Source organism: Balaenoptera physalus (genome assembly GCF_965194825.1).
Source record: "Balaenoptera physalus genome assembly, chromosome: 2".
In the NCBI taxonomy this organism is placed as follows: Eukaryota; Metazoa; Chordata; class Mammalia; order Artiodactyla; family Balaenopteridae; genus Balaenoptera; species Balaenoptera physalus.
In genome coordinates, this window is record NC_138883.1 from 30,482,849 (window position 1) to 30,508,495 (window position 25,647).

The 25,647-nt window shown below is 40.2% G+C and overlaps 1 protein-coding gene and 1 long non-coding RNA gene across 2 annotated transcripts in view; one reads left to right on the top strand and one right to left on the bottom strand.

The window, feature by feature from the left end:
* LOC309655987 overlaps window positions 1-8,518 on the top strand; it is a 32,975-nt gene extending 24,457 nt beyond the window's left edge. Inside the window, exon 2 of the long non-coding RNA XR_014261108.1 lies at window positions 7,919-8,518. This is a non-coding gene — a long non-coding RNA (uncharacterized lncRNA). The remainder of the gene's footprint in view (window positions 1-7,918) is intronic.
* RGS6 (regulator of G protein signaling 6) overlaps window positions 1-25,647 on the bottom strand; it is a 588,332-nt gene that overhangs the window by 504,315 nt on the left and 58,370 nt on the right. The gene's annotated exons all lie outside the window — the stretch shown is intronic.

Below are 25,647 nucleotides of genomic sequence, written 5' to 3' on the forward strand. Positions count from 1 at the left end.
TTCTTCCTGAAGTAATGTGTGTGTATCACAGCCTTGTTCAAAAATTGCCACTGCTTATGCTTTTCACGTCCAGATTCCTAATCCTAACGTCTAAGGTTCTCCATAATCTAGCCTTATCTCTGCTAAAACCCTAGACAGTCACAATGTTCAGATGAGTTTGGATTCCTAGCTGTTTTCCTAAACTTGCCTTGAAGTTTCCCCCTCCATCCAAAGTGCTCTTTGGTCCCTACCTCTCCACCCCCACAGTATCTCCACCTGTTAAAATTACACCTTTCTTCAACACCTAGCTCAAACTACTTCACAATGAAACTCGTCCTGAATCCTCTTGTCAAAAAAGGCCTCATATGCAAAAATATTTTTCACCATCCTTGGGGCTTTTACCACGTTCTATAACAATGAAGTGCACATTTTCTCTCCTATTTTAGATCACACGTCTCCCAAAGAGAGGGGCTCAGCATCATGGTTTGCTGAAAAGAGCATGAACTTTGAAACCAAAATAACTGGGGTGTGTTTTCACTTGCACTAGTTAAATGACCCTGAATCTCTTCGATTTTAGTTCCATCATCTGTTAAAAAGAACCCATGGTAATTATTGTGAATTGGCTTGCTTAACTCAAGGGTGGGCAAACCATGGCCCCCAGGCCAAAACCAACCCACCACTCATTTTCATAAATAAAGTTTTAGTGGAACGCAACCATGCTCATTTACTTATGTACTTTCTATGGCTGATTTGCACTATGATGGTAAAGCTGAGTAGCTACAACAGAGATCATGTGGCCCAGTAAGACTAAAATATTTACCATCTAGCCCCTTAGAAAAAAAGACCCCCTCTTCTACCACTGCACTCTCTTTTTAGGTAGAGAGGTGGAATAATTAGAAATATTTTCCAGACTTCCCTAAACCTGGGGAGGGGGCGTTAATTAGGTTCCACTAATTAGATGCATTCATGCAAGATGTTCTGGAAGGTAAAAGTAAGACGGGGGCCATTTCTGGCTCCTTCTTGACTGTTCACTGCTGTCAAGGACGGTCATGGAAACATGAGACCTTTTAACCTCGGCAGCGTCCCAGAACCCTTTCTCCAGCTTTCTGAGGGTCCAGAAGCGGTTACAGCATTAGTGGCAGCCATAGTGGCTTTCTGGTCCCAGCTTCCCCATGCTGGGATGCCAGCTGCCGGGGTGTGCTCTGAGTGTGGTTCCACATTGTTCTGGAAATCTTTCCCCAAGGCTGGCCCTTCCAGTGGTTTTTAAGCACCTAATTCTCTGTATTAAATCCCTTCTTGTTTAAAACTCATGGCCAAGTTTCTGTGTCTTATACTGACCTCTAAATGACCCAGAGTGAAATGATAAATATCTAGTTGAGTTACTGAGACATAAAACAATAATATCTGTGACTCTGCTTTATAAACAGTAAACCTAATGTTTTCGGTAGGTCTTCGTCTCCTGCCCCATACTCTGCCCCCACCCCCGACTTAGCACAGGGACTCTCAGCCCCACAGCACAGTCGCCATATCTCTTCCCTTCCCACTGTGCCTGAGAAACCTCATCTCTCCTTCCAGCTTCCATAACCACGTAGATCAAGGGATAACCTATTTGGAGACATGGACATTTTGAAAGTTGATACAAAGCTAACTCTCCAGAGTAACGTTCATACACTACATTTTCAAAGAAATTTCTGAGGTTCATGGGCCTGTTGAATTGTATCTCTGGACCTCTAGGTTATGAAACCCTGATCTCATACGTCAGTGAATGTCCAAACCCGTATCTCAAGCCAGGTTGTTCTCATTAGGTTAAGACTGATGTATGCACTTCCCATTGGCAACCCAAACTCAACGTGTCCACTTGTGCTTTTATCTCCCTGCTGCTCTTCTTTCTCTGTTGTTTACCACGTAAGTAAACTAGCATCCCCCAAAGGTGTGGACATCATTCAGACATCTTTCCTTCCTTCTCCATAGACAAATGCCAGGTCCTGACAATTCTACATCCCTAGTTGCTTTTGAATCTATCTGCATTCCCATCTCAGTTGTCAGTAATTTGTCCAACCACCCCGATCTCTAATCAAGATTGTTGCAGAAGTCATCGAATTGGCCTCTCAGCTTCTACTCTGCCCTCTCCAATCCATAACAACATGCGTGTCAAATCTAATCATGTTCTTCCTCTGTTTAAAACCTCACCATCAGCCTGCTCCATGCCTCCCTGAAATGGCTCTATTCCACACCACCATTTGAGCCACGGTTCCCAGAATTTCAGCCTTTTGTCTCCCACCAGGAGCTCATGCTACTTCCTCCTCATAATGTCTTTCCTCACCTTTGTATTTCCTACTGCCACTCCCTTCTACTCCACCTCTTCCTGCCACTCCACACACACACACACAAACACACACACACTTGCCTCCTGGCGAGCCCCTCATCCTTCTGTTCTCAGTTTAGATATCATTTAATTCCCTTATTCATCAAATGTTTACTGAGCCTCTACTATATGCCAACCACTGGGCTAGCACTAGAGACAGAGCAATAAAAAGATAGTTGCAATCCTTGTCCTGACAAAGCTCAATCTTATTGCGACATTAGATCAACAATGACAAGTATGATGATCTCCCAGTCACTGCCGGTCCCAACCCCAGACTGTGTCAGGATCTCCCACCCTGGATCCCATACCCCACACCTGTGATCCTCCAGCCCCACTGACAGTGTTGTCTCACCCATCTCCCCATCTCTATCTATAAACTCCTTACAGGCAGGACTGTGTGTCACCTGTCATTTTATTTATTATCAACACCTGGTATTGTATCTGGCACCCAGGAATTGCTTAGTAAATCCCTATTGATTAACAAAGATCCAGTCCATGAATATCAGCTTAATGAGTCAGTTCTGCTTCAGAGAGGCCCTATAAGGGGAATACAGTGGAAACAACTGGGGTGGGAGTGGGGGTCCTCACTGTGCTTGTCTAGGCTTTGCCAAGGCCTCAAATCACAGGTAACATGCCTCTAACTAACATCAGACTTGCTGACTGCATTTCAAGTTAAGCAGCTATTCCCAGCAGCCCTTCCTGCCTCCAAGGTAAATACCTGTGTCCTCAACAGTGAACCTAATTAGAGGCACCGCCCCCCCTCCCCCCCACCGGGGAAGCTGGAGGCCTCAGGAGGCCAGTCACCAAGCTATGCCTTTGGTCACTGGATCCTAAACAACACAGAAGGCAGGTAAGCACAGGGGAGTCTCAGCTGCCAGGAGTGGCCCAGGAGCTTTGCTCCAAACTCCCTGCTAGGCCAGCCCTGCTTCTTCGTGCATAAACTACCACATCTCTTACTGTGTCAAACTGGTGGGGGATGAGGAGAAACAAAGAAAAACTGCGGAGTAACCACGCCCTCCTTTATGAAAAATAAGAAAGCAGGCTGGATAAATGCCAATAAGATTTTCTTGACTCTGTAACAATATAAGTGAACTATTATGGAAGGCCTGCTTGGGGCCAGGGTCTAACCTCTTGATGTGCGTTAAATCATTTAATCCTCTCAAGGTTCACAGGAGGTGAGCACCATTATTATCTCATCTACAGATTAATGTCCAAAGGCCCAGTGAGATTAAAGAGCCTCCCTCAGGAGGCCCCCCAGCCAGTAAGTGACACAGCAAGAGACAAAGGTGCAGGCTGATTCAGAGCCCAGGATCAGATGCTCTGCCCTGACTTCTGACTCTGACTTCCCCAGGGCGGGGGGGTGGGGAAGAGGGGTGATGGGAGTGATGGGAATAGGCAGGACCAAGAACACACTCTCTGCATTAAGGGGCAGCCCCTCAGTCTGGCCAGTTATCACCACGCGGTAATGAGGGTCTGATGTTCCCAGATCTGTTTTTCAAAAAAAGGCAGAAATCCAGATTTTTAAAAATTGGAGATGAGGAAAGGGAAGGATCACAGAATGCTTTCACCAGAGGGACTGAAAGAAATACAATAACAGTAACTGAGATGAGATTAAGAGGGAGGAAGAGATTTGGAAGGGAAACCCTGTGTATCCAGTTTTGACCTGCTGAGTGGCCAGTGCTAAAGCTGCTAAGAGGGCTGTCAGAACTCTGAGGCTGGAGCTGTGCACGAGAGGCGCAGATGACAGAGAAGACTCTGGCTACTTTGTTATCTGGTCACCCCACCTCAGCCCTCAGTTCCACCTAGAACAGGAGGAAAAACGCTGTTAAACACCCCATCTTGTTTGTTCTGAGGATGGTGAAAACACCAGGCTGGTGTCAGTTTCCTGAGGCTGCCGTAACAGTACCACAAACTGACTGACAGAAATGTACTGTCTCACAGTTCTGGAGGCTAGAAGTCTGAGATCAAGGTGTCAGCAGGCTCTTGTTTCCTCTGAATGCTCTAGGGAAGCATCAGCTCGAGGCTATTCTCCTAACTTCTCATAGCTCCTTGGTTTGTGGCAGCGTAACTCCAGTCTTTACATGGTGTTCTCTCTATGTGTGTCTGTGTCCAAATGTTCCTTCTTGTAAGGACACCAGCTGTACTGGATTAGGGGCCCCACTTTACTCCACTATGACCTCATCTTAACTAATTATATCTACAATGACTCTATTTCCAAATAAGGTCACAATGTGAGGCAAAGAGGGTTGGGACTTTAAGGTATGGTTATGGGGGGAGACACAATTCAACCCGTAACAAAGCTCTAAACCGCAGTTTCCTTTCTTCCAGAGTTGGGATCTCTAAGAACAGGATTAAGGCATGCCATCATTTATTTATAGAAAATTACTATGTTTAAGAAACCATGTAAGTCCTACAGGGAATATAAAAATGAATTTGATCCCATTTCTCAAGGACCTTCCAATGGAGCTGGAGGGAGAGGACACACACAAAAGCTATCCTAGAAGTAAGTAGGTTATAATTGACTTGAAAATAATATAAATACTGTAAGAATCAAATAGAGGGAAAGAAGTCACTTTTGTCTGTAAAAATCAGGAATTGATCCTTAGATAGAGTTTGATTACAGGATTGAAGGAGGCCCATAATTCTGACAGATGGAGACTTGTGGTTGGGACAGAGAAACTGAAGACATTCCAAGTAGATAGAACAGGTTGAACAAAGAAAAGAGAAAGCACAAGCTGTGTTTGGGTCAGGTCTGTTTGCCCAGAGAACTGGGTGTGTATTGTGGAGTCATGTGATAGAAGACAAAAATTATAGTTTGGGAAATCTTAATTGGCAGGAAAAGGAGTTTTGCATCTAAATTAGTAGGCATCTGGAAGTAATTTAGGTGGCCAAGAAAAGTAGTTCCTCTAATACTGGCTGAACACTTCCCCATCTGGGGAGATATATGGACACCCACGTATGTGATGCTCCTAGGTCCCCAATCAGATTCAACTCAAAAATGACTTCATGGAAACACACTATAACCATCAAAAACCAGAGACAAAGAGATAATTTTGAAAGCAGCAAGTGAAAAGGATTCATCACATAAAAGGGAACTCTCATAAGGCTATCAGTGGATTTCTCAGTAGAAACCCTGCAGACCAGGAGAGAGTGGGATAAGATAGTCAAGGTGCTGAAAGAAAAAAACTACCAAACAAGAATACTTTATCCAGCAAAGCTGTCCTTCTGAATGAAGGATAAAGATTTCTCAGACAAACAAAAGCTGAAGGAGTTTATCACCACTAGGAATACCTTAAGAGAAATGCTAAAGAGAGTTCTCAAGCAGAAATGAAAAGATGTTAATTAATAGCATAAAAACATATGAAAGTATATAACTCCCAGGTAAAAGAAGTTATAGAGTCAAATTCAAAATACTCTAATACTACAAAGGTGATGTGTAAATCACTTAATTCCAGTATAAAAATTAAAAGAAAAAAGGGATTTAAAATAACTACAGGTACAATAATTTGGATATGGATACACAATGTAAAAAGATGTAAACTGTGACATCAAAAACATAAAATGTGTGGGGTGGGTAGTAAAAGGTAGAGAGTAAAAGGGTATGTGATTGAAGTTATCACCATAAAACAGATTGTTGTAACTGTAAGATGTTTTATGTAAGTCTTATGGTAACCTCAAGGCAAAAGCTATTACAGACACACAAAAGAGAAAGAGAAAGAAATCTAAATATAACAGTAAAGAAAAATCATTAAATCACAAGGGAAGAAAGCAAGAGAGGAACAAAGGAACTACTAAACAGCCAGAAAACAATTACAAGATGGCAATAGTAAGTCCTTACCTATCAATAATTGCTTCAAATGTAAATGGATTAAATTCTCCAATCAAAAGGCACAGAGTAGCTAAATGGATTAAAAAAAAAAAAAAAAAGACCCAATGAAATACTGCCTACCGGACTCATGTCAGCTTTAAGAATGCACATAGGCTGAAAGTGAAGGGATGGAAAAAGATATTCCATGAAAATGGAAACCATAAGGGAGCACTTAGACAAAATAGACTTTAAGTCAAAGATCATAATGAGCGCTTCCCTGGTGGCGCAGTGGTTGAGAGTCTGCCTGCTAATGCAGGGGACACGGGTTCGAGCCCTGGTCTGGGAGGATCCCACATGCCGCGGAGCAACTACGCCCGTGAGCCACAACTACTGAGCCTGCGCGTCTGGAGCCTGTGCTACACAACGGGAGAGGCCGCGATAGTGAGAGGCCCGCGCACCGCGATGAAGAGTGGCCCCCGCTTGCCACAGCTGGAGAAAGCCCTCGCACAGAAGCGGAGACCCAACACAGCCAAAAATAAATAAATAAATAAATCATTCCTTTAAAAAAAAAAAAAAAAAAAAAGATCATAATGAGAGACAAAGAAGGTCATTATATAATAACAAAGGGATCAATTCATCAAGAGTACATAATAATTGTAAATGCATGTGCACCCAACATCAAGCATGTGAATATATTAAGCAAACACTAAGAGATCTGAAGGGAGTAATAGACAACAATACATTAACAGTAGGGGACTTCAGTACTCCACTTTCAACAATGGATAGATCATACAGACAGAAAACCAATAACGAAACACTGAACTTAAACTACACATTAGATAAAATAGACCTAAAATACATATACATTCTAGCCAGCAGCAACTTGAGAATACACATCCTTCTCAAGTGCATACAAAATATTCTCAAAGGTAAATCATATCTTAGGCTACAAACAGGTCTTAAGAAATTTAAGAAGATTAATATCATGTCAAGTATCTATTCCAACAATAAAGGTATGAAACTAGAAATCAATAACAGGAGGAAAGGTGGAAAATTCACAAATATGTGGAAATTACCACACTTCTGAATGGCCAATGGGCCACAGAAGAAATCAAAAGGGATTTAAAAAAATTTTTTGAAACAAACAAAAATGGAAATACAACATACCAAAACCCATGGGATGTAGCAAAAGGAGTTCTAAGAGGGAAGTTTATAGCAACAAACACCTATATTAAGAAACTAGAGGGCTCAGCCATAAAAAGAAATGAAACTGAGTTATTTGTAGTGAGGTGGATGGACCTAGAGTCTGTCATAGAGAGTGAAGTAAGTCAGAAAGAGAAAAACAAATACTGTACGCTAACACATATATATGGAATCTAAGAAACAAAAAAAAAATTGGTCATGAAGAACCTAGGGGCAAGACAGGAATAAAGACACAGACCTACTAGAGAATGGACTTGAGGATATGGGGAGGGGGAAGGGTAAGCTGGGACAAAGTGAGACAGTGGCATGGACATATATACCCTACCAAATGTAAAATAGATAGCTAGTGGGAAGCAGCCGCATAGCACAGGGAGATCAGCTCGGTGCTTTGTGACCACCTAGAGGGGTGAGATAGGGAGGGTGGGGGGGAGGGAGATGCAAGAGGGAAGAGATATGGGGATATATGTATATGTATAACTGATTCACTTTGTTATAAAGCAGAAACTAACACATCATTGTAAAGCAATTATACTCCAATAAAGATGTTAAAAAAAAAAAAAAAGAAAAGAAACTAGAGGGACTTCCCTGGGTGGCGTAGTGGTTAGGAATCTACCTGCCAATGCAGGGGACACGGATTCAAGCCTTGGTCCAGGAAGATCCTACATGCCGTGGAGCAACTAAGCCCGTGCACCACAACTACTGAGCCTGCACTCCAGAGCCCGCGAGCCACAACTACTGAGCCCATGTGCCACAACTACTGAAGCCTGCGTGCCTAGAGCCCGTGTTCCGCAACAAGAGAAGCCACCGCAGTGAGAAGCCCACGCACTGCAATGAAGAGTAACCCCCACTCGCCACAACTAGAGAAAGCCCACGCACAGCAAAAAGGCCCAATGCAGCCAAAAAAAATTTTTTTTTAAATTAGAAAGATTTAAAATAAACAACTTAACTTTACACCTCAAGGAAACAGAAAAAGAATAACTAAGCCCAAAGTTAAAAGAAAGGGAATAACAAAGATCAGAATGGATGTAAATGAAATAGAGACTATATAAGTAACAGAAAAGATAAACAAAATTAAAAGCTGGTTCTTTGAAAAGATAAACAAAGCAGACAAAGCTTTAGCAAGACTAAAAAAAAAAAAAAAAAGAGGAGACAAAGAAGTAAAATCAGAAATGAAAGCGGAAACATTATAACTGATACTACAGAAACAAAAGGATCATAAGAGACTACTATGAACAGTTATATACCAAAAAGGTGAATAACCAAGAAGTAATGGATAAATTCATACAAACATACAACATTCCAAGACTGCATCATGAAAACGCAGAAAATCTGAGGAGACCAATAATGAGTCAGGATATTGAATCAGTAATCAAGAACCTCCCAACAAAGAAAAGCCCATGATCAGATGGCTCCACTGGTGAATTCTACCAAACATTTAAAGAATTAATATCAATCCTTCTTAAACTCTTCCAAAAAACTGAAGAGGAGAGGGCACTCCCAAATGTATTTTACAAGGGCAGCGTTACCCTGATATCAAAGGCAGACAGACAAGGACACTGCAAGAAAAGAAAATTGCAAGCCAATATGCCTGAAGAACATAGATGCAAAAATCCTCAACAAAATACTAGCAAACTGAATTCAAAAGCACATTAAAAGAATCATACGCCATAATCAAGTGGGATTTATCCTTGGGATGCAAGGATGGTTTAACATATGCAAATAAATAAATGTGACACAACACATTAACAGAATGAAGGATAAAAATCATAGGATCATTCTCAACATCACAAACTATTACAGAAATGCAAATAAAAACTACAATGAGGTATCCCTCACACCAGGTAGACTGGCCATCATCAAAAAGTCTACAAACGATAAATGCTGAGAGAGTGTGGAGAAAAGGGAACCCTCCTACACTGTTGGTGGGAATGTAAATTGGTACAGCCACTATGGAGAACAGTATGGAGGTTCCTTAAAAAACTAAAGATAGAGCTACCATATGATCCAGCAATCCCACTCTTGGGCATATATCCGGAGAAAACCATAATTTGAGAAGATACATGCACCCCAATGTTTATTGCAGCACTATTTACAATAGCCAGGACATGGAAGCAACCTAAATGTCCATCAACAGAGGAATGGATAAAGAAAATGTGGTACATATATACAATGGAATATTACTCAGCCATTAAAAAGAAAGAAATAATGCCATTTGCAGCAACATAGATGGACTTAGAGATTGTCATACTGAGTGAAGTAAGTCAGAAAGAGAAAAACAAATATCATATGATATCACTTATATGTGAAATCTTTAAAAAAAGGTACGAAGGAACTTACCTACAAAACCGAAATAGAGTTAGAGATGTAGAAAACAAACTTATGGTTACCAGGGGGTAAGGAGGGGGGTGGGATAAATTAGGAGACGGGGATTGACATATACACACTACTATATATAAAATAGATAACTAATAAGGACCTACTGTATAGCACAGGAAACTCTACTCGTTAATCTGTAATGACCTAAATAGGAAAAGAATCTAAAAACGAATGAATATATATGTGTGTGTGTGTGTGTGTGTGTGTGTGTGTGTGTATAACTGATTCACTTTGCTGTACACCTGAAACTAACACAACATTGTAAATCAACTAAACGCTAATAAAAAAATTTTTTTAAATCATAGGATCATTTTAACAGATGCAGAAGCATTTGACAAAATTCAACATTCATTTCTGAAAAAAAAAAAAAACCTCTCAACAAACTAGGTGTAAAAGAAACATATTTCAACATAATAAAGGTCCTATGTGACAAGCCCATAGCTAACATCATACTCACCAATGAAAAGCTGAAAGCACTCCTTCTAAGGTCAGGAAAAAGACAAGAATCTATTCAACATAGTACTGGAGGTCCTAATCAGAACAATTAGGCAAGAAAAAGAAACAAAAGGCAGCTACATTAGAAAGGAAAAAGTAAAACTATCTTTGTTTGCAGACGACACAATCTTGTACATAGAAAACTCTAAAGATTCCACCCAAAAAACTGTTAGAATTAATAAAAAACATTCAGAGAAGTTGCAGAATATAAAATCAACGTACAAAAATCAGTTGCATTTCTATACACTAAAAATGAACTATTTGAAAGAGAAATTAAGAAAACAAACCCATTTATGATAGCTTCAAAAACAATAAAATACTTAGCAATAAATTTAACCAAGGAAGTAAAAGATCTGTACTCTGAAGACTATAAGACATTGATGAAAGAAAATGAAGAAGACACGAATAAATGGAAAGATATCCTACGTTCATAGATTGGAAAAATTAACACTGCTAAAATATACATACTATCCAAGACGATTTACAGATTCAATGCAATCTCTATCAAAATTCCAGTGGTATTTTCCACAGAATTGGGAAAAACAATCCTAAAATTCATATGGAAGCACAAAAGACCCAGAATAGTCAAAGCAATCTTGAGAAGGAAGAAAAAACTGGAGGCACCACAATTCCTGATTTCAAGCTATATTACAAAGCTATAGTAATCAGAACAGTATGGTACTGGCATTAAAAACAGACACACAGACTAACGGAACAAAACAGAGAGCCCAGAAATAAACCCACAAATATATGGTCACCTAATCATTGACAAGGGCACCAAGAACATACAATGGGTAAATAATAATCTCTTCAATAAATAGTGTTGGGGAAACTGGAATCTATATCCAAAGAATGAAACTGTATCCCTCTCTTACGACACTCACAAAAGTTAACTGGAAATGGATTAAAGATTTAAATATAAGACCTGAAACTGTAAAACTCCCAGAAGAAAACATAGGGAAAAAGCTCTTTGACATTGGTCTAGGCAACAATTTTTTTGGATATGACACCAAAAGCACAGTCAACAACAGCAAAAATAAATGAGTGGGACTACAACCAACTAAAAACCTTCTGTACAACAAGGGAAACAGTCAACAAAGTGAAAAGGTAACCTACAGAATAGGAGAAATTATTTACAAACTATATCTCATAAGGGGTTAATATCTAAAATATATAAGGAACCCATATAACTCAATAGCAATAATAATAATAATCCAATTTAAAAATGGACAAAGAACCTAAATAGACATTTGCCAAAGAAAACAATCAAATGGCCAATGGGTACATGAAAAGATGCTCAACATCATTAATCATCAGGGAAATGCAAATCGAAACCACAATGAGGTATCACCTAACACTTGTCAGAATGGCTATCATCAAAAAGTGTTGAAGAGGATGTGGAGAAAATGAAACCCTTGTACATTGTTAGTGGGAATGCAAATTGGTACAGCCATTATGGAAAACGGTATGAAGGTTCTTCAAAAAATTAAAAATAGAACTACCATATGGTCCAGCAAGCTCACTTCTGGATACATATCCAAAAGAAATAAAATCAGTATCTTGAAGAGATATCTGTACCCCTGTTCATTACAACATTATTCACAATAGCCAAGACATGGAAACAACCCAAGTGTCCACAGATGGATTAATGGATAAAGAAGCTGAAATATATACAAAACAGAATATTATTCAGCCATAAAAAAAGAAGGAAATCCTGCCATCTGTGACAACATAAATGAACTAGAGGACATTACACTTAGTGAAATAAACTAGACACAGAAAGACAAGTATTGTACGATATCACTTATATATGGAATCTGAAAAAAAAAAAAAAAGTTGAACTCATGGAACCAGAAAATAGAATGGTGGTTGCCAGGGGCTGGGGAATGGGGAAAGTGAAGAGATATTGGTCAAAGGGTACAAACTTTGTTATAAAATGACTAAGTTCTGGAGATCTAATGTATAGCATAGTGACTATAGTTAATCATACTGTATTGCACACCTGAAATTTGCTCACAGAGCACATCTCAAGCATTCTCATCACACAAAAAAAGTAACTACATGAGGTGACAGGTGTCTTAATTAAATTTACTGTGGCAAATATTTCATAATGTATACCTATATCAAATGATCATGTTGTGTTTTTTATACACAATTTTGTCAATTATACTTCAATAAAACTAGAAGAAAAGAAGTGGTTCTTCTGTCCTAGTGCCTAGGATGCCTTACTATTCCACCTCTTCCCCGTCAGAGACCCTCTTCTAATTTGATGGTCCTCAAGAGAAGCCCAAGATAGAATATATTGAAGCAGCTACCCTTTGGGCTCTTTAAATCTAATGAAGCATCAAAACTCTGATCTTTTTAAGAGCATAGGTTCTGAAATCCTGGCAGTTACTGTGCCCACTGATCCTAGTGTTGTCTTAGAGTCTCACAGTGCTAACCCCAGCTTTTACAATCAAGATATTTGCCATGCATGCTCACACTGTTTAAGTAAACATATACCCCCCAGCATCCTTTTAGAATAAGCCTGTAAGACTCAGAACAGTAAAGCATCAGGGTTGAAGTCAAACTCCAGTATTTACCATCTGTATAGCCAGAGCAAGCCACTTAACTTTTTGGTGTCTCAATTTCTTCACGTATAAACTAGGGGTAATAACAATAGCCAAAACCTAGGATTACTGTGAAGATGAGATTAAATAATACAAAGCATTTAGCATTGTGGCTGGAATACAGTAAGTGATCTGTAGATAGTAACTGTTAATTTTACTATTTTTATTACTGTTATTATTATACAATTATGGGTCTACACCCATTAATTCATCTAGACTCTCCATAATGCACTGGTTAATGAAAACCACTCTCTAAAAAAATATATTGTCAAGGTGTGTGCTGTTCATGGCAGCTAAGATGTGTTGCCATGGCCACAACAAAGTAGTAGTTCCAATTAAAGAACACAAACCCTAGTGACTTAAGAGATGGAAACTAAAGGAACAAGTTCCCCAGAAGAAATAAGTTCTCTCTTAACTTACAGATTTTTTTTTTTCTGTTTTTTATATTCCAGAAGTCTGACGGGTGCTATTATGTTAAAAACAGGATACTTTTCTCTTTAATTCTTTTCAATTGTAAAGACAATATCTCTTTAAAGTAAACAGGCTATTTTCATAACAAGCAAGGTAACATTAACACCAAAGGAGTCCCTTATTTGAAAGGGTCCAACAAATCAACAGAAGAGACAAATGATCTTAAAGAATAATGAGGAAAAGACATGAATGAAAATTTCACTTAAGAAGACATATGGGGGGACTTCCCTGGTGGCGCAGTGGTTGGGAATCCGCCTGCCAATGCAGGGGATATGGGTTCAATCCCTGCTCTGGGAGGATCCCACATGCCGCAGAGCAGCTGGGCCCACGTGCCACAGCTGCTGAGCCTGCGCTCTAGAGCCCATGAGCCATGGCTACTGGGCCCGCGTGCCACAACTGTTGAAGCCTGCGAGCCTGGGGCCCGTGCTCTGCAACTGGAGAGGCCGCGGCAATGGGAAGCCCACGCGCCGCAGCGGGGAGTAGCCCCAGCTCGCCCCAACTGGAGAGGGCCCGTGCACAGCAATGAAGACTCAACACAGCCAAAAATTAATTAATTAATTAATTAATTTTTTAAAAAGAAGATTCTCTCCAAAAAAAAAAAAAAAGACATATAGGGGAGGGATAAATTAGGAGTTGAGATTAACATATACAAATTACTATATATAAAAATAAAAAACCAACAAGGACCTAGTGTATAGCACAGGGAACTATACTCAATATTTTGTAATAACCGATAAGGGAAAAGATTCTGAAAAAAATAGATATATATGTATGTATAACTGAATCACTTTGCTGTGCACCTAAAACTCACACAACATTGTAAATCAACTATACTTCAATCTTTAAAAATATAGATGAGACATATGCATAAGATTAGTGTTTATCTGTATTTATAATTTTTAATGTGATTTAAAACAATGAGGTTTGATTTACCTATTATCACAAAGGTTTAAGAGTCCCCACTATAGGCAAGGGTGTGAAGAACAAAGCCCTGTTATATACAACCTGAGAAACGGACATCAAATCAACCTGGCAACATAGATCAAAAGCCTTAAAATGCACTTATTATTTTAATTCTAGGAATTTATCCTAAGGAAATAACCACCAATATGCATAAAAGCGTAATGAGTGGTTAAGAGCTTGGCCTCTCAAAATCAAACAAATGTAAATTCTGTCTTTTCAACTTGCCATCTAAAGTGAGGCCAATTACCTACCTGTTCTTTATCTGAGTTTCCTCATCTGTTAAATAAAAAGAATGACACCTACACTTCACAGGGTTATAGGCAGGAAAAGAAAGTACATAGAGCAAACCCAGAAATGTGCCAAGGTCAGCATAAGGCCTCAAACAACAGTAGCTATTATTCTGATTGGTTAAGTAAATCATGATATACTGATAAAGTAGAATACTGTTTAGCCATTAAAAATGATATTCTAGAGCAAACATAGGCAAACTACAGTCAAACCTATGAGCCAAACTTGGCCCACTGTCTGTTTTTGTAAATAAAGTTTTATTGGAACATAGTCATGATCATTCATTTACATATATCTACACTTTTGCACTATAACAGCAGTATGTCCCACAAAGCCTAAAATGTTCACTATCTGGCTATTTACAGAAAAAGTTTGCCAACCCCTGATCTAGATGAATATTTAAATCATGGGAGAATGTTCTCAATCTATTTAGTGAAAAGAAGTTTCCTAACAGCAAGAATAGAAAGTCTCCATTTTTATTAAAATATGCAAATAGGAAAAAAGGTATGGAAGTAGGTACTTCAAAAGTTATCTCTGAGTAAGACGTGGGGCTTTACACATTTTATTTTCTTCTTTGTGTTTTTATCTATAATTTCTGGTTTTTCTTTTTACAATAAATGGGAACTATTTCTGCAATAATAAAAAAACTAAAAGAAAGAAACTAAGCTGTTTTAATTATGACACAGAGAGAAGACAACACACTTAATGGTAAAACGGATATTTTTAACTGGTGAGAGAAATATGGATTTGTATTCTCGTCTTCATTTCTTCTTATTCTCTCTCACAGATAGGAATGTGAAAGATGGGGGAGAGGGAACAAAGAAAGCAAGGAGGAAAATGTGATAGCAGAATTGTTACATGACGTGGAGAGCAGCCAAGCCCTGTCATTCCTAAGATAAATAAGTTTGCAAAGCTTGGAGAGTTGCTACCAATCTTTGAACCAAAGATTGAGTTACACGATCCATCCAGTAAAAGAAGTCATGTGGCCCCAAATCTCATCTGGGAAAGATAATGGGATATGTTTCAGGAATGCTTAACCAACAGGTCTGTTCAGTAAACATTTATTTAGTGCCTACTTGGTGCCAAGCGTTTACAGTATCATAGGGAGACAGACACAGAATGTGACACATACAAAAATTAAAATATTTACATGGCACAGAGGGGTGAGTGATGGTTCTTGTCAAGGAGAATCAGATTCAGGTTTTTTACTCAGATGCTAGCTGGGGAATGATGCTCCCACTGAACTGCAGAGGGAGAAGTTTCAGGAGGGCAAACAAATATTTATGTTCTACCAGTTGAGTTTGCAGTAAGCGAGAAGAATTCAAACAGAGATGCCCTTTTGGTAGCCGGATGCAGGCGTTTGGAATTTGGAGGGGGGATAGCAATTTCAGGATCGACAGATCAGTATACGAGCGTTTGGAATTTGGAGGGGGGATAGCAAGTTCAGGATCGACAGATCAGTATACGAGCGTTTGGAATTTGGAGGGAGGATAGCAATTTCAGGATCGACAGATCAGTATATGAGTACAGGAGTTTGCCCCCAGACCACATGCATAAGAGAAGGAGGCCAAGGCTTCCTGGGGCGGGCGGCGGAAGTTACTCCAGTGACAAACACTGAGAGGGAATGTGCGAGATTGGGGCGAAACCAGGACAGAGTGTTTGTTATACATGCTTAAGATGGATCTTCTCCAGTATTTAAAATTCGCCTAAGATGAAATTTGTTCAGCAGTAAGCGGCAGTTCTGATTAATGATATATTCCTGTGTCTTCAAGAATGCAAACCTTCTTTGAAGCTGCATTTCCCTATGATTTTTCAGCCTTTTTCTGAGCAGAACACATGCATTATGCCATGTGGTAAGGATCACGTAAATGGGAATCCATTTTTGGTTTTGTTTCGCTTTGTTTGGGCCAAAACACAAGCAACAGATGTGGTGATGAGGAAGAAAAAGGGATTCAGACATACACTGTATTCAACAGAGCCACAATTTTAGAGTAATGTCCAAAGACACCTAGGATGTGAAATTTGTCTTTGGAGGCCGGCTGGTGACCACCAATGAGGATGAAGATGAGCCACCACTGAGGGTGAGCCTAGACAGTAGCACGGTCCTCGGCTAAGATCAGTTTGAGGGACACGGTCAGGCCAGCCCTGCCTCACAGAGAAACAATGGGAAGTAATGTACAGGACACCAGACCCCAGGTCAGAAGGTCTGGCTCTGCCACTAAAAGCTAGTTGACCCTAGACAAGTCTCTTAACCTCTCTGAGCCTCAGTTTCCTGATCTACAAAGTAGAAATAAATAATACCTCAGGACTGTCATGAACATAATGTAAAGGATATGGAAGGAACTATAAAGGGGAAGTTAATTTTCTTCCTGATTTACTGAGGTATAATTGACAAATCTGTGTATATTTAAACCGTACAACATGATGATTTGACATAACATATAAGTTGTGAAATATTTGCCACAATAAAGTTAATGAACACAACCATCACCTCACATAGTTACCTGTGTGTGTGTGTGTGTGTGTGTGTGTGTGTGTGGTAAGAATGCTTAAGATCTACTCTCTTAGCAAATTTCATACACAATACAGTCTTATTAACTATGGTCATCATGCTGTATATTAGATCCTCAGAACTTACTCATCTTATAGCTGAACGTTTGTACCCTTTGACCAACATCTCCCCATTTCCTGCCGGCCATCCTACCACCCAGCCCCTGGCAGTTCTGATTCTACTCCACCATTCTACTCTTTGGTTCTATGAGTTCAACTTTTTTTTTAGATTCCACATATAAGTGAGATCATACAGAATCTGTCTTTCTCTTCCTGGCTTATTTATCTTAGCATAACATCCTCCAGGTTCATGCATATTGTGTCGCAAATGGCAGGATTTCCCTTGTGGTTCATGGCTGAATAATATTCCATTGTATACACATACCATATTTGTTTATCCATTTATCCACTGACAAACACGTAGGTTGTTTCCATATTTGGCTATTGTGAATACAAATCAAAACCACAATGAGAGTAATAACCTAAACGGGAAAAGAATTTGAAAAAGAATGGATACCTGTATGGGTATAACTGAATTACACTGCTGTACACCTGTAACTAACACATCATTATTAACCAACTATACTCCAATATAAAATAAAAAATTTTTTAAAACCACAGTGAGATATCACCTCACACCTGTTAGGATGGCCATCACCAAAAAGACAAGAGACAACAAGTATTGACGAGGATGTGGAGAAAAGGGAACACTTGCTCACTGCTGGTGAATGTAAGTGGGTACAGCTAATATGAGAAAACAGTATGGAGGTTCCTCAAAAAATTAAAAGTAGAAGTACCATATGATCCAGCAAGCCCACTTTGGGGTATATATACAAAGAAAACAAAATCAGGATCTCAGAGAGACACCTGCACTCTCATGTTTGTTGCAGCATTCTTCACAACAGCCAAGACACAGAAACAACCTAAGTGTCTGTTGATGGTAGTTAATATTATTCCTGAATACTATATCTCAGTGATTAGGACATTTTGCTTGTGAGCTTGTGATAGCCCTGCTATCCTACATTAAAGACCAGAATTAAGCAGCTCCCCAGGTGGTTGGACTGTTCCTTCCAGGTCTTATGAAAAGAGCCTGGTCTGTGAAGAAATGGCTTCACACCTTGAGTGGAACCCCAGGCATGAGCTTACCCACAAGAAGCCCCTCTCCTCGCAGGCAGAGTGGGAATAACAGCAGTGAACTTGCAGAGGTGCTATCAGTGTGAGCAATCACATGCCAAGTCCTGGCCAGATACCCAGACAAAGTGGGTCCTGGAGGGAGGAGAGCCATTTGGATGCTGCATCTGAAACGTAGGTAGCTAGTGCTTTTCCTACCAGGACATTTCAGAACACACAGCCCAACACTTCCAACGGCTCAATATGCTCTTTTTCATTAAAAAAACAAACAACCAGACAAACAAAATCTCTCCTGTAAAGCACTGGTATAAACTCTGTGACCCCTCAGTAAAGGGGAACATACCCTTCCAGGGGGGAATGACAGGACCTGTGTGTTATTTATAGCACATGAATGCACCCTGGTCCCCGAGTTCTCTCGTACGCCCATCCTGCAGTTAAGACTCTCCGTGGGTTCCTGGAAATGAGCCAACACTATGCAGAATCACTGGGTCTTGGTTCCTATGGAAATATTGTCCCAACAAGGACGTTGGCAGATGCTTCTTCAGTCTCTTCCAAATCCCCTAAACAGAGACTGCAAACGGCTCTGTAAAGGGCCAGTTTGTAAATATTTTAGGCTCTGCCAGTCACATGGTCAGTCTCTTGTCATAAGCACTCAGCTCCTCCACGGTGGCACAACAAAGGCCACAGACAACTGGTAAAGCAATGGCGTGGCTTTGTTTCCATAAAACGTGATTTACGAACACTGACATTTGAATTTCACATAATTTTCACACATCATGGAACGTTGCTCCTCTTTCGATTCCTCTCCCAACCATTTCAAAACGGAAAAACCATCCTTAGCTGGAGTGCCACACAAAAACTGGCCTGGTGATGGATTTGGTCCCAGGACAAGCAGTTTGCCGACCACTGTCCTAAAGTTGTAATGTGTCATCAGCTGCAGGAGCTTGTTTGTTTTTTTTCACCTACTGACCTCTCCTTCCCAGGAAGGCAGTGAACTTAATGATATTAATAATTTCTTGGAGAAGAAGCTCACTCCAATCCCTTGCTGACAGTTAGGCTCTACCATCTGCTTCCTTGACTAGCTCCTTGGACGGTCTCATCTACCTTGAATCCTTCTAGCATCCAGGGTCATGCTCTTCCTGGGCAGTTTTACTGCCAACACGAGCACTTGTGTGCATTTTGTTGGCCATTACATGTCACAACTCCTCACCAGCGCATGAAAAAGGGTGGAAACAGAGGCCTCAGGAAAGTCAACAAGCAGACTGACATTCCTCTCAGGCTAAGGCGCACTCTCTCTTATCGCTTAAAAAAAAAATGTAAGGTCATGGTCTTCTACTGTACTGGCTGGCCAGCCATGAGGAACGTGTTTATTAATTATATTGCTCAGTACCATAATTTGTATAGATTCTGAAATATAAAATAACTGGAGACAAACAGTCCTATAAGGAAGCCACACGATATGGGGCTACAGTAAAGGAGGTTTTCCTTCATGTATTTTGAATGCACCTGCTCCGTCATTTCCCTTCAATGGCAAGGGCTTGCTTGTGTCCTGAGCAGGACCTAATAAGGGCACCCAGTGAAGAGGAAGGAAGGTCTTTAACTGAAACACCCTCACATCCTCCCTGCCGGTTGCTGAAAGGCTTCTCTTTTCTGCCCTCAGATGGACTTGGCCCAATACAAATGGATATCCCAGACTTGATTTAGGTTGTATCTATCAAATACTGAAAGGAATACCAATCCTTCAGCGCATACCCTCCCCAGCTATGAAAAAAAAGATAAAATTCCAAAATTATTTTTCCTTCCCTTTCCAAAGATAGACAGTGTGACCGGCAGAATAAATGCCCCTTCCAAAGATGTCCACATCCTAATCCCCAAAACCTGCGAATATGCTACCTTCCATGGCACAAGGGACTTTGCAAGTGTGATTAAGTTAAGGGTTCTGAGATGAGGAGGTTATTCTGGGGTATCTGAGTGGGCTTCATGTAATCACAGTTTCCTGTGAGAGAGAGGCAGGAGGGTCAGTCAGAGAGACACAGTGACTGAAGCAGAGATCAGAGTGATAAGGGGTCCTGAGTTGAGGAATTTGGGCAGCCTCCAGAGAAAGGAAGGAAATGGATTCTCCCACAGAGCCTCCGGAAGGAATGCAGCCCGGCCAAATCATTTTCGACTTCCGACCTCCAGAACTCTAAGAGAATAAATCTGTTTCGTTTCAAATTGTGGTAATCTGTTACAGCAGCAGTAGAAAACTAATACAGGCAGCTGCTAAAAATGTGCCAGATAAAGTATCGTTTCTAACAAGTCAGCCGCTTTGTCTCGTGACACCTAACCCTGGAGGATGAAAGGAAAGTTCTAGCCCTCTCTCATGCAGGGTCCCTAAACTCCAGAACCACTAAACATTTAAATAAAATGAGATATAAGATGGTAGGTTGAAAGGGGCGAGTGGGCAGTTCGAGAACAATGTAGTCATGTATGAAAAGCGTTATCCAAGAGGACTGCAAAGGATGAGATAGAAATGGAATGTGACTTATTTATAGCAAAGCCTGCCTCCCCTCCCCAGTGGGTGACAGAAGGGCTGTTTTAAAGTTTTATTCTTCAAACTTGGCTGCAGGACTTGGCTGCTTCTCAGGACTGTGCTTTTGTATTGAGCTTTAAAATATAAGAAGCAACCCCATGGTTAAACTATAGGCAGGGGTGGTGAGGCAGGGAAAATGCTGTGGGGCGTGAAAAGAGGCTGAGATGTTATTCTTATTTAGTTAGTTGCTTAAGATAAACAAATAGAGGATACAATAGCAAATGGCTTGGAAAGGTTCCAGGTTGAAAGTTTCTGAATCCCCCAGCCGTTGAGGCTCTTGAGACAAGGGTGGTGCTGCAAAGCTAGTCAGGCACCAGCACAAGGAGGGGCTGGTTTAAAGGCTGAGAGTGAAGCAAACACTGGCCCTGATTATTAGAAATCCCCTCACTCTCTCTCTCTGCAGTCTGCTGACACAGAACTTTACCGAGGGAAACGTAGTCTAACCACGCAAAAACCAAGATTGACCCTCTAGAAAAAAAAGTGTGTGTGTGTGTGTGTGGGTATCAGGAGTTACAATACAGTTTATGCCTTTTGACCTAGGAATTCTAAATTCTGCTATTAATTAGGAGAGACTAAAAAATTAAGTTATGGGACATAATCCACTTAGGATATTAAGCAACCTTCAAAACTATGATAATGATAATGTATTGTGGCACAGATTAATGCTTAGGATATGGTAGGGAAACATAAATTGTACATACACTATGATTACCCATTAGGTTAATGTATTATATATACACTGCTTATACAAATTAAAAAACTGGGAGGAAACAGACCAAAATGTTACTGTAGTCGTATCTGCATGGTAGGAATATGTGAGATTTTTTTTTCTATAGTTCATGCTTCGATTCTTTCAAAATGCAATTATAACTTTTAAAATGGAAAACAAATTGTTTTTTAAGAGGAAAGGGAGAAAGAAAATCAGTTGGTGGAAAGCTCAGCTGTACCAATATCTTGCCATGTGAGTTTCAGAACTAAAAATATTTTATGATTTCGTGCTTCAGGGTCTCCATACGAAGAATGAGGCTATTATTACATCAGGCACAACTCCTAGATTTAGTATTATAAAATATACTATCTCCTAAGTACATCTTATGTTTGATTTATTTACGTATGTATGTATGTATGGCTGTGTTGGGTCTTCATTGCTGCACGCGGGCTTTCTCTAGTTGCGGCGAGCGGGGGCTACTCTTCGTTGCGGTGCGCGGGCTTCTCATTGCAGTGGCTTCTCTTGTTGCGGAGCACAGGCTCTAAGCGCACAGGCTTCAGTAGTTGTGGCAGGCGGGGTCAGTAGTTGTGGCTTGCCAGCTCTAGAGCGCAGGATCAGCAGTTGTGGCACACAGGCTTAGTTGCTCTGTGGCATGTGGGATCTTCCAGGACCAGGGCTTGAACCCATGTCCCCTGCATTGGCAGGTGGATTCTTAACCACTGTGCCACCAGGGAAGTCCTATCATCTTATGTTTTCTTAACATCTCATATTTTTCTCAGATAGCACCCTAGAATCATTTCTTGGCTCTCTTTCTACCAGACTGAATCCTACCCTTTCTTAAAGATGCAATTCACGTCATTTCTCTTCAAATTTCTTTTCATCTGGATGCCCATCCTGTGCACACCAACTCTCCTGTAATTAATTATAAACAGCCTTGAAATTTCCTTTTTTTTTTCTTTTTTTATGTAATTCAATTTATTTTTAAAAACCACATGCTTTAAAATAAAGCAAGCCCAGATTCAAATACCCATACCAGTTGTTTAACCCCTCTGAAACTCAGTTTCCTTATCTGAATTATAGGGTGACCACCACCTACCTAACAAGCTATTCTAATGATTAAATGATTCAGTGTATGTTCAGCACCCAGGACAGCGTCTGGTATACACTGGGTAGCCAATAAATGCTTATTTTCTTCCTTAATCTTGCACCACCCCTGGTCTCCCCAACTGGGGAGATTGTCTAGGACAATCTAAAATTGTCTAGGACAGGGACCATGTGGTACCCTACTTTTTATTCCCCCACACAAAAGTGTGTGGGGGAATAAATTACAGTGCCTTACCAGAAGCAGATGTTCAATAAATATTGTACTTGTTGGGACTTCCCTGGTGGTGCAGTGGTTAAGAATCCGTCTGCCAGCGCAGGGGACACGGGTTCAAGCCCTGGTCCAGGAAGATCCCACATGCCGCGGAGCAATTAAGCCCGTGCGCCACAACTACTGATCCTGTGCTCTAGAGCCCGTGAGCCACAACTACTGAAGCCTGTGCACCTAGAGCCGGTGCTCCACAACAAGAGAAGCCACCTCAATGAGAGGCCCGCGCACCGCAACGAAGAGTAGCCCCCACTCGCCGCAACCAGAGAAAAGCCTGCGCACAGCAACGAAGACCCAACGCAGCCAAAAACAATAAATAAATAAAATAATAAAATAAATAAATTTATTAAAATATATATATATACTACTTGTTGATTTGTTTTTTGCAAGGAGCGCTAAGCTTCAGGCAGAGAAAAATTAGAAACTATTACAGGTTGAATTGTGTCCCCCAAAAAGACATGTTGAAGTCCTAACCCCTGATACCTGTGTATGTGACCTTATTTGGAAATGGGACCTTTGCCGATGTAATTAATTAAGTGAATATCAGATCTGAATTGGACGGGATTAGGGTGGGTCCTAAATCCAATGACCTTATAAGAAGGCCATGTGAAGACACAGAAGCAGAAGGCCATGTGAGGATGGAAGTAAGATTGGATTTATGCAGCCATAATCCAAGGAACACCAAGGATTACTGGCAGCCACAAGAAGCTAGGGAGAGGCAAGGAAGGATTCTTCCTTAGAGCGTTCAGAGGGAGCAGAGCCCTGCTGACACCTTGATTTCGCACGTCTAGCCTCCTGAACTGTGACAGAATAACTTTCTATTATTTTAAGCCACACAGTTTGTGGCAATTTGTTATCGCAGCCCTAGGAAACAAATACAAAAATGTTCAGAAGTGTCATACCGACAGGTATAAACTACGTCCTGTTTTCTAGACCAAAAAGCTCTTTAGAGCCAGGTAAGATTTCCTTTAGATAAAGCTTCTTTTCAGGCCCATTTCCTATTAGAGTTATTTGCCTGACATAGTCCCCTTTTCTAGAGTTCTGTAGAACTAGGCTGGGGTGAATACATGTCATTTGGGTACTGTGGTGATATTACACTTTAGAGTCATCTTCCTCCTCCTACTTACCCCAGTGACTGGTGCCACCAGCCACCCAGCTACCCAGGCCCAAATCCTAGTCATCAGCCTCGAATCCTTCTCTCTCACCCTCCAAGTCAATTCTACTTCCTAAATATACTGAAAGTCTCTCATGTTCTTCATCTCTGCCACTGCCACCCTAGACCAATAAACCACTCAGGAAATGTCTTTTCTAAAACATTTTAAGAGCAAACTGAGGCTATCAGGGACAGATCTTTCTTCCCTCAAAGCCAATGTTCTAAGGTTCTACTTCTGGCACTGGCTAAGTAAATGTTTCAGGATAACTCTCCTGTTGAGAGTAACCAGAGAGACTGAAAAATGTTTTGTTAAATTTGTCTGAAGGCATTGGAGCGCTACAAAGGCAGTAAGAACTTTAGACCAAGATCTGAGAAAGAAGAGAGCTAAGAAGATGAGCCTGGCAATTGGAGTTTCGTTTTCCTCTCAGGACACTGCCAATTTCTTAAACAAAAGGCATGACAGAGAAGATGATCTGTGCTTTCAGATGTCTCATGGAGCTCAAGGGACAACAACTGAAGGTCAGAGTCACCAAGGATGAGGAAACTGAGCGAACATCCAGGGGTTTTGTTGGGACCAGAAGAGCTCGCACCCAAGAGTAAAGGTGATCTAGAAATACACTAGCCCTAACAAGAACTAAAATCCAGCTACATGTACTCTCTGTATCTGATTAGATTAAGGTAGTCTGCCCCTTGCCTAACTGATAGAAAAAAGAAACAGTTAGAACTAAGTACCCTCTGGAGTAAGACAACATTCCCCCAGAGCCTTAAAAATTATCTCTCAATGTTAGTTGTATAAACAATGTGCAGAACTTAAGAAAAAAATAACTAGAAAAAAATTTGAAGACAATATAAACAATCAAGCAAGTGATATAGATTTTGAAGTATCAGGTACTAACTTAATAACTATGATTATTAATATGTTTAAGGAATTAAATGACAAAATAGAGAATTTTAGCAGGAAACTGGAAACTATCGAAAGGAATTCAATGGAAATATTAGAACTTAAATAGTAATAACTAATGTTATAAATTCAATTGGATGGATTTAACCACAGATTAGATACAGTTAAGGAAAGAATTTGTAAACTGGAGGTTGGGTCAGTAGAAAACATCCATATTGAAACACAGAGGAATAAAAAATACAGAAAAGAGCATAAAGAACATGAAACACAGAGAAAAAGTCATACTATGTGAACTAAATCCCAAGAAGAGTAAAAAGAGAAAACTAGACATAAACGATACTTGAGAAGATGATGGCTGAGAATTTTCCAAACACCAATCAAATAAAAAGAACTGCTATTAACTTTAAGAACAATAAGTAAAAAGAAAATAACAGCTCATAGTAAAATTGCTAAAACCAAAGTGAAGAAATCTTAAAAGCAGTCAAAGATTAAAAACAGAGATTATATTCAACAAAGTAACAAAACTGACAGGTAACTTCACAACAAAAACCATAGAAGCCAAGAGACAAAGCAAGTTATCATTGAAGTGTGGAAAGAAAATAACTGACAATCTAGAATTCCATACGTAGGAAAAGCACCCTCCAAAAAATGAAGATGAAACAAAGACATTTTTAGACAAAGAGAAACTGAGAGAATTTATGTCCA